This window comes from Chiloscyllium plagiosum, chromosome 20 (assembly GCF_004010195.1).
Source record: "Chiloscyllium plagiosum isolate BGI_BamShark_2017 chromosome 20, ASM401019v2, whole genome shotgun sequence".
NCBI classification, from domain to species: domain Eukaryota; kingdom Metazoa; phylum Chordata; class Chondrichthyes; order Orectolobiformes; family Hemiscylliidae; genus Chiloscyllium; species Chiloscyllium plagiosum.
The window spans coordinates 34,603,228-34,620,304 of NC_057729.1; the positions used below are offsets into that span (position 1 = coordinate 34,603,228).

General features: G+C 40.2%; 1 protein-coding gene across 4 annotated transcripts in view; it reads left to right on the plus strand.

Moving 5' to 3' along the window:
* Positions 1 to 12,367: 12,367 nt before the first annotated feature.
* LOC122560162 (tyrosine-protein kinase HCK-like) overlaps positions 12,368 to 17,077 on the plus strand; it is a 92,945-nt gene continuing 88,235 nt past the window's right edge. For 2 of the 4 annotated variants that reach the window (XM_043710496.1, XM_043710498.1), the window contains exons 1-2: positions 12,368 to 12,455; positions 12,768 to 13,115. The gene's annotated coding sequence lies outside the window, so the exon portion shown is untranslated. The remainder of the gene's footprint in view (positions 12,456 to 12,767; positions 13,116 to 17,077) is intronic. The other 2 variants (XM_043710499.1, XM_043710497.1) reach the window with 2 other exon arrangements.

The following is a 17,077-nucleotide window of genomic DNA, read 5'->3' on the forward strand; positions in this document are numbered from 1 at the left end:
TAAACTCCAACTGCCACTTCTCAGCCCATTAGCCGATCTGACCAAGATCCTGTTGTAATCTGAGGTAACCTTCTTCGCTGTTCACTACACATCCAATTTTGGTTTCATCTGCAAACTTACTAACTGTACCTCTTACGCTCGCATCTAAATCATTTATGTAAATGACAAAACATAGAGGACCCAGCACCGATCCTTGTGGCACTCTACTGGTCACAGGCCTCCCAGTCTGAAAAACAACCCCCACCACCACGACCCTCTGTCTTCTACCTTTGAGCCAGTTCTGTATCCAAATGGCTAGTTCACCCTTTATTCCGTGAGACCTAACCTTGCTAACCAGTCTCCCATGGGGAACCTTGTCAAAACCTTACTAAGTCCAAATAGATCACATCTACCGCTCTGCCCTCATCAATCCTCTTTGTTACTTCTTCAAAAAACTCAATCAAGTTTGTGAGACATAATTTCCCATGCACAAAGCCATATTGACTATCCCTAATCAGTCCTTGCCTTTCCAAATACATGTATATCCTGTCCCTCAGGATTCCCTTTAACAACTTGCCCACCACCGACATCAGCCTCACTGGTCTATCGTTTCCTGGCTTGTCCTTACCACCCTTCTTAAACAGTGGCACCACGTTAGCCAACCTTCAGTCTTCCGGCACCTCACCTGTGACTATCGATTATACAAATATTTCAGCAAGGAGCCCAGCAATCATTTCTCTAGCTTCCCACAGAGTTCTGGGGTACACCTAATCAGATCCTATGGATTTATCCACCTTTCTGCATTTCAAGACATCCAGCACATCCTCCTCTGGAACATGGACATTTTGCAAGGTGTCACCATCTATTTCCCTACTTTCTATATCTTCCATATCCTTTTCCACAGTAAATACTGATGCAAAATCCTCGTTTAATATCTCCCCCGTTTTCTGCAGCTCCACACAAAGGCCACCTTGCTGATCTTTGAGGAGCCCTAATCTCTCCCTAGTTACCCTTTTGTTCTTAATGTATTTGTAAAACCCCTTGGATTCTCCTTAACTGTATTTGCCAAAGCTATTTCATGTCCCATTTTTGCCGTCCTGATTTCCGTCTTAAATATATTCCTACTGCCTTTACACACTTCTAAGGATTCACTCAATCTATCCGTCTACACCTTACATATGCTTCCTTCTTTTTCTTAACCAAACCCTCAATTTCTTTAGTCATCCAGCATGCTCTATGCCTACTAGCCTTTCCTTTCACCCTAACAGGAATATACTTTCTCTGGACTTTCATTATCTCATTTCTGAAGGCTTCCCATTTTCCAGCCGTTCCTTTACCTGTGAACATCTGCCCCCAATCAGCTTTTGGAAGTTCTTGCCTAATACCGTCAAAATTGGCCTTTCTCCAATTTAGAACTTCAACTTTTAGATCTGGTCTATCCTTTTCCATCATTATTTTAAATCTAATAGAATTATGCTTTCTGGCCCCTCCCCCACTGACACCTCAGTCACCTGTCTTGCCTTATTTCCCAAGAATAGGTCAAGTTTTGCACCTTCTCTAGTAGGTACATCCACATACTGAATCAGAAAAATTTCTTGTACACACTTAACAAATTCCTCTCTATCTAAACCCTTAACACTATGGCAGTCCCAGTCTATGTTTGGAAAGTTAAAATCCCCTACCATAAGTACCCTATTATTCTTACAGATCACTGAGATCTCCTTGCATGTTTGTTTCTCAATTTCCCTCTGACTATTAGGGAATCTATACTACAATCCCAGTAAGGTGATCATCCCTTTCTTATTTCTCAGTTCCACCCAAATAACTTCTCTGGATGTATTTCCAGGAATATCCTTCCTCAGCACAGCTGTAATACTATCCCTTATCAAAAGCGCCACTCCCCCCACCTCTCTTGCCTCCCTTTCTATCCTTCCTGTAGCATTTGTATCCTAAGCTGCCAGTCCTGCCCATCCTTGAGCCATGTTTCTGTAATTGCTATGATATCCCAGTCACATGTTGCTAACCATGCCCTGAGTTCATCTGCCTTCCCTGTTAGGCCCCTTTCATTGAAATAAATGCAATTTAATTTATTAGTCCTACCTTGTCCTTAACTGCCCTGTTTGACTCGCTTCTGTTCTCAGCTGTACCAGTCTCAGATTGATCTCTTTCCTCACTATCTCCCTGGGTCCCACCCCTCACCTTACTAGTTTAAATCCTCCTGAGCAGCACTAGCAAATCTCCCTGCCAGTATATTAGTCCCCTTCTAATTTAGGTGCAATCTATCCTTCTTGTATAGGTCACTTCTACCCCAAAAGAACTTCCAATGATCCAAAAATGTGAATTCTTCTCCCACACCCCAGCTCCTCAGCCATGCATTCATCTGCTGTATCCTCCTATTCCTGCCCTCACTAGCTCGTAGCAGCGGGAGTAATCCAGATATTACTACTCTTGAGGACCTCCTTTTTAAATTCCTGCCTAACTCTCTGTAATCTCCCTTTAGAATCTCAACCTTTTCCCTTCCTATGTCATTGGTTCCAATATGGACGATGACCTCTTGCTGGCCCTTCTCCCCCTTGAGAACCTTCTGCACCCTCTCTGAGACATCCTTGATCCTGGCGCCAAGGAAGCAACACACCATTCTGATTTCTCGCTGCTGGCCACGGAAACCTCTGTCTGTACCTCGGACTAGAGAGCCCCCTAACACAATTCATCTCTTGGAACCCGATGTACCCCTCACTGCATTATAGCCAGCCTCAATACCAGAAACTTGGCTGTCCATCACCCCCTACATTTTCCAAAACAGCATATTTGTTTGAAATGGGTATAGCCACAGAAGGCTCCTGCACTAGCTGCCTACCTCTTTTACCTTTCCAGGAGTTAACCCATCTATGTGGCTGTATCTGCGACTCCCCCCTCCCTTCCTATTACTGCCATCCATCACATACTATTGTTGTTGCAAATTCCTCATTGATTTTAATTGTCACTCCAACTGATCCATTCGATCTGATAAGATTTGCAACCAACAGCATTTATTGCAGATATAATCCACAGTAACCCTTAAACTCTCTTTAAACTCCCACATCTGACAAGAAGCGCATATTACTCTGCTAAAGGCCATTTTGCTCCTTCACAATCTACAGACCCAGAAAATAACACCGTCTTATTCCTCTACAAAAGACTGCCTCAAGTTAAATTAGTAGTTACGGCTTATATTTTAAGTTTAATCAAGAGACATATCTCAAAAAACATACAATCAAGATGGAACCCACTCTACTTACTATTGCAAATGTTCTGTAGGTCCCACTTAAAAACAATACACTTACCTGCTTTTGTGCTGTGAACTTCACCCAACAGTTCCTCCAAGGTCAGTTGTGAATTTCACTGTTTATTAATTTTCCCAGACGCACTCAGGTGTCCAGCGATACATGAATTCAAACAGCAAAAGCAGTAACTGTGCAGGTTCACTGCTGTGTCAGTTTCTTTCTCTCTCTCCCCTGCACTGACCTCACTATGTGCTTCCTTTGTCTGTTCTTCCCCCTTTTAAAACTGTTGTTGTTTTGACGTTTTTTTTTCAAAGTTCCAAAACAATGCAACAGCATATGAAACAGTAATTGCTGCTCCTGAAATTCGAGGAAATCACCTTCAACACCTAAATTACCTCAATAAAGGAGCAGCTCTTACAGCCAGAAATGTTTCCCGTCCTCCATTTTGGATTACTCGGAATCCTCTATACTCCTACTATGTTTACAGTGTCATTAGTGATGGCATGATGGCTCAGTGGTTAGCACTGCTGCCTCACAACGCCAGGGATCTGGATTTAATTCCAGCTTTGGGCAACTGTGTGGAGATTGCACATTCTCCCTGTGTCTGCGTGGGTTTCCTGTGGGTGTTCTGGTTTCCTCCCACAGTCCAACAATGTGCAGGTTAGGTGAATTGGCCATGCTAAATTGCCTATTGTGTTCAGGGATGTATCGGTTAGGTGCATTAGTCATGGGATATGTAGAGTAGTAAGGGAATGGATCTGGGAGGGGTATTCTTCAGAAGGTCAGTGTGGACTTGTTGGGCTGAAGGGCCTGTTGTCACACTGAAGAGATTCGATGATGATTAATGCAATGCAGCTATAAAAATCTTTGTCCCAATAAACATTTACCTCAGAGAGCTAAAATTATAATAATGTGAAATCAGAATGTAAAAATAATGATTTAAAAAGGTCAAGAATTTTAAGGCAGAATTTGGATTGTGATGTTGACTGTAAAAAGTAACAAAATTAGGTCAGTAAGTCCATTGACAACACCAGCAACACAACAGCAAGGCTGTACTTAAACAAAACCAAGAACTGTGAATGTCGGAGACCTTAAACAATCAGTTCTGATGAAGAGTCACCAGACTTGAAACATTAACTCTGCTTTCTTCCCATAGATACTGCCAGACCTGCTGAGTTTCACCAGCAATTTCTTTTTTTGTTTGAGTGACTTATTACAGAAGAATTGTAATGAAATTTGTTTACTTTTAAAAGAAATAGAGCTCCAAATTAGGTTATCACATTAATGCTAAATTTTGCAGATGTAAACTATACTCAAATAAGACACTTTTACCCTGAGAGTGGTTTTGCATGTCAAAGTACTCTTTTTATATCTATCTCCAAAAAAAAAGGTTTCCCAATCCATTCTAGTGAAATGCTACATTCACAGTTGTGAAACAGGAAACCCAATGGAGGTTAGTGTGGATTACAGTAAGGCCATGAGTATGAACTTCCCTTCATTTACATGTTGCTACAGTGCACTGATGTTTGCTGGAACTAGCATTGTAATCACTTTTGCAGATCATTACAGAAGGCAGTGAAATATGTTCTATTCTTAACATGTAAACTTCACCCAATCTTAGTATACATTGGCCCAATAATAGCATTCTGAGCGAGAAGAGAGTCAAAACCCAGCCAAAACACTTGAGTTCAAAATATAAATTGATGTTTTAGTGCCATACCAAAGACATGTCATATTCTCAGAGGTGTTCCAAATGAGATAGTTAACTTAATCCCACTTACCTTTCACACATAAAAGAATCCATGGAACTGTTTGAAAAAGTTATAGTAAAGATTTAGCAGTATTGGAGAGATTTACATGGAAGAGTGGAGGAATACTGGGGTAAACCGATCAAGGGAGAGTGAACAGGCTGGTTCTGTTTTCTCTTGAAAAGAAAATGCTGACGGGTGACCTCATGGAGAATTTTACAATTATGAAAGGTTTTGTTGTAGTAGGCACTGATAAATATTGAATATAAATAAGTAATATAAATCACTTTTGGGGGAAGAAGCAATCAATAAGTCATCAATATATTCACCAAAACATCAAATAGAAAACCCCGAGGAAACCAACTTTACCTAGAGAGTGAGGAAAATGTGGAACTCATTTCTGGAGGAAGCATTTAAGGAGAGGCTACAGAGAAGGAGATAGAGGATTTTGCTGGTAGGGTTAAACAAAGAAACAGGGAGGAGGCTTGAGTGAAGGATGAAGAATGGCAGGGACATGCTGGGCATAATATTATGTATTATAATAAGAGTTTATTCTGACCAATATTTATCCCTCAATCAACACCTCCATAAACAGATCGATTGATCATTGATCTTGTTGGTATTTGTGGAATCTTGTTACACATAAATTGGCTAGAGACAAAAAAAACTGCAGATGCTAGAATCCAAAGTAGGCAAGCAGGAGATTGGAAGAACACAGCAAGCCAGACAGCAGCAGGAGGTGGAGAAGTTGATGTTTCAGGTATAACCCCATTTCGAGACTGGGGGTGAGTGAAAGGGGCACGGCAGATAAAGGGGGTGGCAGAGGCAGAGTGGTAAAGTGGAGATAGGTGAAGACAGGTAGAGGGTACAACCTGTTTGATTAATAGGAGGAATGAAACTGGTAGGTGGCTGGGAGGACAGCATACCTCCCTGCAAAAGAACCATAACTACACTTTACAATGTTTTGCAGAAATATAAGATGATTTTTCTTCATACATACCTAAGTGCACTGTAATATATTGAGGAAAAACTGCACATACACTTGTAAGTGTGTCCTTTTGATCTTTGGTATGGAAGCTAATTTATCTAATAAGGTTTTTATTTGTTAAAAGAAATGTTAGTCATTTTGAAAGTATCATTAGTTGGAAATAATTAGCATAATCATGGGATACATGAGGTTGTCATATTTCCCTGACTCTCAATAGGACATTTTAATGAAAACACATACTTTCTGCAATAAAGGTACTGTTTTCTTTTGGCTAGCCAAAAATCTCTAATTAGTCTTAAGTAAGTTATCATTTGGAATTGTGTCAATGTTTAAAGGAGTTCTCTTCTCTCATATCCGTTCACCCTCACAGGAATAATTAAAATACCTCTGTTCTGAAAGGGTGTTCTGATCTTAATTCAGAATCTGGGCAATATGAATTGCTGAAAGTAGTAACACTGAAATGTGGCTGAGAATTAAGCACCACAATAACAGTGAGGATTTCCATATGCATAATTTACTTATGATTCGGAGATGCCGGTGTTGGACTGGGGTGTACAAAGTTAAAATCACACAACACAACGTCGCTCCGAAAGCTATGGTGCTTCCAATTAAACCTGTTGGACTATAACCTGGTGTTGTGTGATTTTTAATAATTTACTTAGTTCATGTGAATCTGGTCAACGATATCTTTTTCTGCTGTATACAGCTGCCAAAAATATTTAAGGTAGTTACATATGAGAGTCTTGATAAAAATGTGATCTCATTAAATATATTCTGTTAAAAGCTCATATCATTTTCCTTAGCTTTTTAAATTGTCTTCCAGCATTGACTGTCTGGAATCTTGCCATCAGGCTGAATATTTCTGGTTCCAGGGAGTTGGCTTGGAGGGAGAAGACAGGAAAATAGGGGTGTCACTTCATTAGGATGTATATTTTATGGCATGGCCGTGCTGAGAACTTCCTTAGGAATGGATTGGGATCAGATTTGCTGCCCAATCCACTGAGCTGAACCATCAATTCATGTTTCTAAGGCTGCAATTAGAGTTGATGTTATATCCACACAAGCCCTTGGTTGGGCAGAGGAGGCCTAACCCCATCTATGAAAACTGTCAGCTCAATGGAAGTCACTTTACTTCAGCAAGATGAGGGCCGTTGGGTCCATGTCCAAATGATAGAGCTGGGGGCAGCAAAAGCAATACCTGCAATTTCACTGACCAGTTTTTCCTTCTGTGCCAAGGATTCAAAAGGTTTGGGCCCTAATAATTTTTTATTATCCATGTCTCAATGAGTGTCTCTTGGTTGAACCACAGTTGTGATCTCCAAGCCACCTTGGCAGTGTACACCTCTAAGCGTAGGCTGCTGAGGCCCCAGAGCTTTGAACCCTCAAGGGAAGGAGAACCAAGAGCCTACTCACCTTCCTTGATAGAATAGTAATTAAGAAAGCTGCCAGCTAGGAGGCAGAGGGTGCAGAATTACAGGGAAAAGTAGGATAATGGCACACAGTCATATTGCTCATTCAGATAGCCAAGTGCAGACATGATGAGCTGAAGGGCCTCCTTCTTCTAAACTGTAGAAATTTGGGGTGTTCCCATTTGGTCCTGAAGTCAGGGTGCAAAAGTCCAGGATAATATCCAGCATATCATCTCCTCAGGATGCTAAAACATGTTTGAATAGTACTATGTATAAAAGGAACATCAATCATTTGACACCCACAAAATATTATGCATGTCATCAAGTTCTATCTAGTGTACCTCAGTTTCTGGGGCTCTGCATAAGCTCACAAAAACAATGAAGATCAATGAAGAGAGGAAAGCATAATATATTGAAAAATGCACGGTCAACTAGCAAAACTGTTAATCAATTTGATTCTCTCCTTTCTCAATAAGAAGGAATTGTAGTCTTTTAAACTAGTGAAATAGCAATGTCGAGGGAATAGGATAAGCATTTTCAGGGACCAAAGTGACAGACAGATCAAATGCCCTCACATGTTATAAAATTAAATGATTCTATATGAGAAACAATATGAGCACAAGTATTTTCTTTGTACACAATTATTATTGAAGTTTTTAAAAATGTTTTAATATCCCAATTAGTCTTGACCTGACAAGTATGTATCCATCAAAACAGCACAAAAATAGTTTTTTCTGATCTTCTACACTTAGCTGTACATGGGAGCTTGCTATGTACAAAGTGACTGTCACATTTCCTAGATGTGTGACTACATTTTGAAAGCATTAGATTGGGTGTAAAGCAGTTTATAAGAACCTTAAGGTTGTGAAAAGTGTTTTATAAAAGAAATTATTTCTTATCTAGTTAACATTTTGAGTGGTTCAAGTTTGGAGAGGACAGACAGGAAAATGGAGTACAGACATCAACCATATCTTAATGAATAGCAGAATAGGCTTGAGGAACCAAATGGCCTACTCCTGCTACTAAGATTTATGTTCCTAAGTGTTTCCTTTTCTTTACAATGGCCTGGACTGTTATGCTATCAAGTAATTACCAAGCTTGAAGTACATCTGTAAAACATTAGTTTTTATGGAGAACTGTTCGACCCATGCTAGTTACAGCCAGTGCTTGCTCCAAGGTACACATGTGTGTGGCCATGCAATAAACCCGAGGTTACTGCAAAGACTACTACAAGTTATTTACTTTATACCTTCTGCACCCAAGAAACTTTAACGACACTGCAAACCTAAATGAGATGGAACAACAGGAAAATAATGAGGGTGTGAATATTTTCAATCCTAATTGAACATGTTCATTTTCTGTCACTTTCCTTTGTTTCTGATCCCTCTTCTCATTACCACCATTTATTTCTTGTCACCTGTTGTCTCATTTCTCATAAGCTTTCCAAAATTCTCTATTGCTTCTCATTTTGGTTTTAGGTGACCTGTGAGCGAACTCTAGAATTCTTCTATTAAATAGACTCTCTCCTCCTTTAAGATTCTCCTAACACCCAACCTCTTTGACTCAACATTTAGTTACACCTCCCAATTTTTGTCTAGTTAAGCTGCTTATCAGAAGTATCTTTGGACATTTTTCTACATTAACAGCATTGTATTCAGGCAATTTGTTGTTGGTTTACTTGTTCTTATTGGAGTAGCTGTTGTATTTTGTAACTGGTTATGTATGTTAGTTAGGACTCTGCCAGGGAGATAGAAGTCAAAATCCCCATTCGTCATCACATAAGTGTTCATCACAGTGAATCATTGTGTTCTGTAAGTATATTCCAATTTTCAGTATCTATGTCTGTGTGTCAAAATAAAGCATTTTGTTCATGATGTATCATGGTACTGGATTTCTTTCTTCTTAATGTATATTTATGAGATTAAAACCAAGAGTAGTAAGAATCAGTCTAGCTTGTAGATGCAGAATGTATGTTTGGCCTGTTTGATGTGGGAAAGTGCAAGAAGCAGCCCATTCAATTTGAGCACTCGCAACATTTAATGATAAACAGTCTTTGACTTTCAGAGACTGATATTTCATCAATAGCTTTAATGAATTTCATCAATAAATTTCATCAACAATGGGGCATGCTGGAAACTGTGTTGTTGGAAAACCGCAGCAGGTCAGGTAGCATCCAAGGAGCAGGAGAATCGATGTTTCGGGCTTAAGCCCTTCTTCAGGAATTGCGCTTTTCCAGCAACACATTTTTCAGCTCTGATCTCCAGCATCTGCGGTCCTCACTTTCTCCTTGCATGCTGGAAATCAAGGCCTGCTCTTCCAAGTTGACACAAAAGTCAAAGATTTTAAAAAGTATGCAAACTTCCAAAATGTACCTGATTTACAGTCCCAGATTAATAGAAAGCATGGACCAGGTTTCAGTACTTAACTAGAATGACTATTTATTACAAGTAAATAGACTCTAGCTTAAGATAAACAGTTATAAACATTACCATAAAACATTGAGAATTAGAACTGCAATTCCCTTAAAATCACACAGACAAACAAATAGAATAAAATAAATTATGGACATAGGTCATACACCAAAAACGACAGTTCAGTAATCTTTGTTCCCAGGTTCTTTCAGTGAGGTGACTTTTACGACTTTTCTCATGGTCAGCTTGTTACTTCAATTATCTTTCTCTGGGTTCTTCCACTAGTTGATGAGAGACACAAGGTAGCTTGTGCACTTCTAAAAAAAAAATCTGATTTATCAGTTAAAAGTCACAGTACATAATAACTATTCCAGGAAAAACAAAATGGTTTTCTTCAAGTTTATAGTGCATTTTGACCAAACAGAACAGCAAAATTGCTCCTGAGCCTGGGGAAGAACTGAACACTTTCTATTTGCTGTCTAGAACTTGTTACTAGTTTCAGGCTGTTCAGTTACCTAGGAAACAATTACACAGCTGTTGGCAGTCAAAAGATTCTCTGTCATTGATAGCTGGTCACTAGTCCACAGACCAATCAGCTTCTGCCAGGAAAAGCTGCATCTGAGCAACCCCTCAGGTCTAAATCACCTGCAACTCAAATTGCAATTACAGTTCATCATGCTTCACCCCACATATGAAAAAAGGAAGTAGAATGGTACTTACAGATATTTCTGTAAATGTTGGAAATATATCTGCAAAGTGAAGGTTTAGCAGACTACAAAGCTTTAGTCATTTAAATTTTAGGTTCAGATATGTGGATATAATTCTTGTTTATTAACCTGTTGCTTGGTCAAGAGTACAAAATTCTTTGCAAACACTTAAATGTTTTATTCCCTTGATAAATCGAGGTAATAGTCAGGATATTCTGTTAAACAGTCTGAGATTGAATCCTTTTTCTCACCCCTGCAATTGTAGGTGTTGCAACATGGTTGTTAGCTGTACTATTCACTGACAGTATTAAGAATAAAACTGGGAGATTCGCTGATGTGAAGGCTTAAACAAACTTGTTAGAGGGATGCGAATCTGAAGGGTAGCTCAAATCAAAATGAAATAATGCTGGTAACAGAAAATAAAAAAAGTGGCAAGTGAAAACTTACTCTTATATCGACTAGTCATGGCCTTGTGAGTAATACAGGGATTCCTGCAAGAGGTCCTGTTTGTTAATTATCTTCCAAATTCTCTAAAATCTGCTTTAGAACCTCATTATTCTTCCTACCAATGATATTGCTATCAATGAGAACCACAGCCTCTGGATGTTCACCCTATCTAAAAGCATGCCATTTAACTGCTCTGTGACATGTTTTGCCCTAGCACCAGGGAAATACACCATTCTGGGGTCATGTTTAATGCCACAAAAATGCTTGTCTGATCCCCTGACTATGGAATTCTCTATCACTGTTGTTCCTCCACTCTTTGTCCTCCTCTACAATATCGGTGGTGCTACAGGGTTGGTGATGATTCAACATGGCAGATTCACTGCCGATGATTAGCCACTGCCAGTTCTCCACCAGCGTTTCTCCACTGGGGTCATTTGACCTCTGGAGACTATTCGCCACCGGAAATATATATATGTACTGATTGTTTTCCCTCCCGCCTGTTCTTTCATACTTCTCAGTCCCCTTTATTTATACAACGACATACTACATTTGCGGTGGCGAATCATCTTCAGTGGCCAATGGGCGGTGGCTAAGCGTCCTTGGTGGTCAAAGGGCAGTGGCTAATCGGCGGCAGTGAATTTGCTGTGGCAAATGGGCCCATCCCGAGTGCTACAAATATGGCTCTGGCTGCACTTGCCCTGAAGAACAATCACTCTCACCAGTTTCAAAAGTGGAAAATTGATTTTCAATCAGGATTAACTCAGGAGACTTCTGGAGAGTCTGACTGAATACAGGGGTCAGTTAGTGAGGTTGGTTGGACAGTTGGTTTGTAATGCAGGGTATGCCAACAGCATGGGTTCAATTTCTGTACAGGCTGGGGTCACCATGAAGGTCCCAACTTCTTGACCTTGCCCCTCACCTGACTCTCAGGTTAAACCACCACATCATCACTCTCTCAAATTACAGAGTTGCCCTATGGTTCTCTGGGACATTGGCGATTTTACCTGGTTCTCATAGATTGCTTTGCAGTCATCCATTTCCTCTCTGCCTTAATCTGCATAGACTGCAGTGTGATTACTTCTTTAAACAGGTTATCCATGTTGTTCTCTGTCTCAAGCACTCACACCAGTGATTCAAGCTGATGTTCAAGTTCTAAACCCCAGAGCTCAAGTTTTTGTAGTCAGTGTGATGCTTTTTGCAGATGTAGAATGCATATGTCCATGAACTCCCATATACCGCACGATTTACCCTCCACTTGGCTGGCTGACCTGCCATATCATAACTTTAAAAACAATTTCTTCCAATTAGAGGTAGAATAACACCAATTACTTCTGGATCCGCTTCTTCCTGCACCAAAGTAAGAGCCAATTACTGGAGGTTTTAAATGCCATCTGGAGATGGTGTCCTATCGACTAGTTTCGCGGTGTGTTTACAGCCGTCGGATGTGGGCAGATAGCCACCAAACACGAACGTGTAGCGTCATAAATTGTCTAACACCTTAAGGTACTGCGGCAGACCCATATAACATTGTAGATAATTCCAACAACGCGAGGTGTAACTGGAAAATTTTTCCCCATTTACGTAAATGAGGTGAAGAAGTCTCAGAATCATTCTCACGAGAGGAGTCTTCTTAAAGATCATTGACCCACCAAATTACAATAGGAAAAAAAATGATTAATTGAGCGTGAAACATGTACCCAGGGCGTAAAACGACCGTAAGAGTTTATTCAAAGTATACCTACTGATCGTTTTAATCGCTCTGAGTGGATTTTCGTAACTTGCCTTAATGGGATATATTTCTGTTCCTAATCATAGGGTTGGCAGTGGAGATTTAAACTGAAACTCTGCAACTTGACTGTGTCCGAAACACCGCCTCCTGAATGAGTATTGCTTCCCTCAGCACCAATTAGCAACTTTAGGGGTGGGGTCACTAGTCAAGCCGAGTAAACTGCTTCACAAGCTCAACCACATACCAGGAAATAGGTCACGAAATGTAAGAAGTGACCAGGCAACTATTGGAAATCTCCAGCTGAGAGTAACTATGGGATTTTACACTGCTGTCTGGTGATCAAGGCAAAAAAAAGCATCCAACCATTTTATTTTCTCTGGAAGATTTTTTTGCTGAGAGTTGATAAAGTGATTCCCAAGAATAAAATAATTAAGGTACGTGTTTGGTTTTAATTGAAACTTTTGCTGAAGCTGTGTGGAATTGTTGTGTAAGCTTATTAAGAGAAAGGTGGTCAGTTAAGCACAGGCAGCGTTGCTGAGTGGTCTGAAGGTGCGAATGTAAGTTTTTTTTTAATTTTGTAATATTCCGATTTGATGTTTGGAACTCCCGGTAAGTGACCCGATGTATCAGTCTGTGGGGTACTACCGCACCGAGGGCTATGTCCTCTTTCTATCGGATGGCCCGCCGACCATTTCTTAAGTTTAAAGAGGAAAAAATATTTGTGTCGATTGTGCGCTATTTGGGGCGGGGTGGTGGGTGAAGCGAGAGAACGGCGAGAATTGAGGAACTGGCGAGTTTTAAAGGGCGTTATCTTGCCTGACTTAACACTGTCATAAAGAAAGAGTGGATCACTTCCCTGAAGTGAAATAACACACACACGGGGCTTTGTGTCCGGGTTGGGATATTCTACGGTATTTCTGGAGATCTCTAGGATTCTACCCCTCTCCCGAATTGCGAGACCTCTGACCTACATTTGTCTAATTTGCGCCAATTGTAGGTATTCTCTTTTAATGCAGTGAGATGACTGTGAGGTCCTTAGTGGACTGTGGCCAATGACAATAAGTGTCCTGTCTGATGTGATGCTTGCTGTTATCCGGTCCTCTCCTACTTCCGTACTGTTCACCACTGGATTTGCTAATAAGTCATACTCTTAATAAGAGCAAATACTGAAAATCTGAAAGAGTAACTCTGGTCTGTGGACAGAGAAATAAAGTTAACGTTTCGATTTGCTGTTAAATTGTCGTGTACGAAGAAATGAAGGACATGGGTGCAAACATAGAAAACAACTAGTCTAACATCATTAAAGTAATTCGTGAGATAACTTTGGTGCTATCCCCATTCACATCTGTATAGCCTGAAGGAGAGAGAATGATGAATAATTTCAAGAGTCGTTTTGGAACTGGTTGGATGAAGGTGGAAAAGTGTTTTGGGTTTAACTCCAATTTCCACAAATGCATTCAATGGTTTTTTTAAAATAAAGAACTGGGAGCTGGAATAGCAGCTAGAGTTCTCTATACCTCTGAGTAAACTGGAATGTTCATAAAATGTTGTTTAAAAGAATTCCACTTCAAATCTGCAACAAAAAGATAGGTAAGTGACATGTTAAGTTTAAGGTAGAGTTTGGCTGGGAACGGTGTACCCCAGTTAGGCAAGGACAGGATGGCCATCCCATTATTGTGACAAATGAAACCCTCCATTGTTCAAGTAGTACCTCTTTAAGGGCTTCATGTTGCCATTATTGGTGTCAACATGGGAAGGCAGAGGTTGTGCCAGGTTGCTTCTGGGAAAAGGGAGGCTGGGGTCACATGTTCACAGGTGCTTAGTGCCTGATCAAGGACCTGATGTTGGGTGAAGGGGGGGAGCAGTCCCTGCTGAGGGCCATCTTTTGACCTCCCTTGACACCCACTCTGTGGTTCCCTTCCTACCATCATTCAGCTGTGGCCTGTGGGATCCAGTGCTACTATTAGGCCGCAGGTGGATGTTGTGCTATCAGCGATTTCCACGGTCAGAATGGGACTGGCAGCTTCTGGTGACCAGCAGCTCTGAGTGTTTGGAAGCTCCCGCATGAGAGTTATTGGACCCAATGAAAACCCCATTGCTATTAAGGAGATAGCTGTTGTCTTTGCAAGTTTTTGGTCCATTTATGTTGAGATACTGGAACTTGCTGCTGTTGAAAAATAGAGAATATGAGGGCCCAAAGATCCCCTTGGCTGCAGGTTCTAGTTTTGAAAGCTATGTTCTACAATATTAAACAGGTCATCTTGATCTAACCCATCTGAAGAAAACTGGTAGGATGGGGTTCATTGTAGACATTCACTGTTTCCCCCATAACTTCAATGATAATTGGACAGAATGACAAATCAAATGGCATCCTGTCATTCCTGTCAGTTTCCCAGTGAGTGACTTGGCCTAAAATTATCTTTCAGGTGCCTGACGTGCAGTCTGATTTTGCACTTGACACAATCACTGATAGCATCCTGTAGTACTCTTGAGCTTCTGTCTTTTAATGCTTGCTTCTCATTCACGATTCATCTTTTTGCCACTCCTTTCTCTTTATTCTGTTCCTACGCTTTGTTTTAGCTATTACATCACTTCCAATGACCTCTGCACAAGTGTTTGCATTGTCATCGATAGTATACACCAGGATTTCTTTGCACTTTTCTTCATTTGTGCACTATCTTTTAGTGACTTCGGTCAGTTTTTACGTTATGCAGTGATGCCCTGCTTTACCCCTCTGTTAACCTTGTTTCCAATGTGTCTCGTTTTCTCATCTCCCAGAGGATCAGATTTCAAATTCAAAGCCAACTTCATCTCAATCTTAGAAAGCTACCTTGTGGACCACTTTGGACTTTTTTTGTCTGCTCCTAACATTTGGGCCTTTCTCCCTCCTGCTTAGTAATCTTGTCATCTACTACCATGTTAAAATAGTCAATCATGCATTAGAATACTGTAGAAATGTGAATTATTGATGCTCTCTATCCAAAAATACATTGTGGGAGTATTCACATTGGCGCTCATCTGAGTCACACAAGGGAACCTTCTTATAGTATATCATCATTGAGAAAATGATGGAATGTCATGTGGAAATTACAGGCGCAAGCCTGTTTTTGTCAGTGAGGAATGGATCTATAATATGCCAATGTTCTGCATAACGTAGCATTCCAGATGAAGGGCTTATGCTTGAAATGTCAACTCTCCTGCTCCTGGATGCTGCCTGACTGGCAGGGTTTTTTATAATCCACAGCACTTGGATGTTTTGAAGATCAATACATCCAGAAAGTGGCATTTTCTTCAAACCTTTTTTGCTAAGTTGGCAGATTGTATAAATAGTCATCTGGTGTAGCCCAGAAAGCGCAACCTCTGAATAAGGAACAGAAGCAGATCTACTTTAACTTCAACCAAGAAGATACTCAGGGGACACATGCAGTAGCCAACAATGCCAGCAGTGGATCAGTTTCCATACTGCCTGTAATCAGTCTTTTATCTCTGAATTTAAAGAAAACTTGAACTTGCCATGTTTATTGAGCTTGAAATTAGGCCAGTCCATGTGAAGATAACTAAAATTGGCAATGTGAAGGGAAAACACCACAGCATGTTCTGGAACTGATGTTTATGACTGTGGAACATTCCTCACTATATTTTAGATGTTAAATCAATAAATTTAATGTAAAATTTAAATTTAACAGTTTTTCAGAAAAATCTCCAAACGCTCAATCTTGGCAATGTCTTAACCCCCACAGGAACCTGGGGGGAATTAGAAACTCCCTATAGAGGCTTGAGCATCTGATCAATACAATATGAGGGAGCATTTTAAATGAAATCGGAAAGACCTATCTTGCTCCCTCAGCTAGATGGTTTAAAAACAAAACACGTCCCATGGTATTACGTGAAGGGTTAGGAAGATCTCTGTCTGGCCTTGGCAATATCTGCCCCTAAACAGCCACCATTCTAAAACAGATGATCTGAACATTGCTGTCCTTGTGCTCTACCAGTCTGCAAATTAAACATATTGTTTCCCTGTATTGACTCTTTAGAAGTGATTCATTATCAGTGACCATTGTATAAATTCAGATTTGTTTTTTTTTATTTAAACTGTCAGTATCAGTTAGTTTTGTTCCAATTAAATTCTGTACCCTGCTGCTTTATGATGATGTCATTAATATGTTATCTATCTGAGAACTGACCTTGATACACAATACTTGATTTTTGAGAAGTAAAATGTTGATGTTCTTTATGGTGCAATTTGCAAATTGAAGGGAGGTACCATGGGGAACTCATTGCATCTCATTTAGATTTACCTCAAGCTGGGGAATCGGCTTTGTTTTTTTTTAAGATCAGTGGAGAAAGAGAATGCTGTGGATGTGATATTTCGGGACTGGAAATATGTCACAATCAG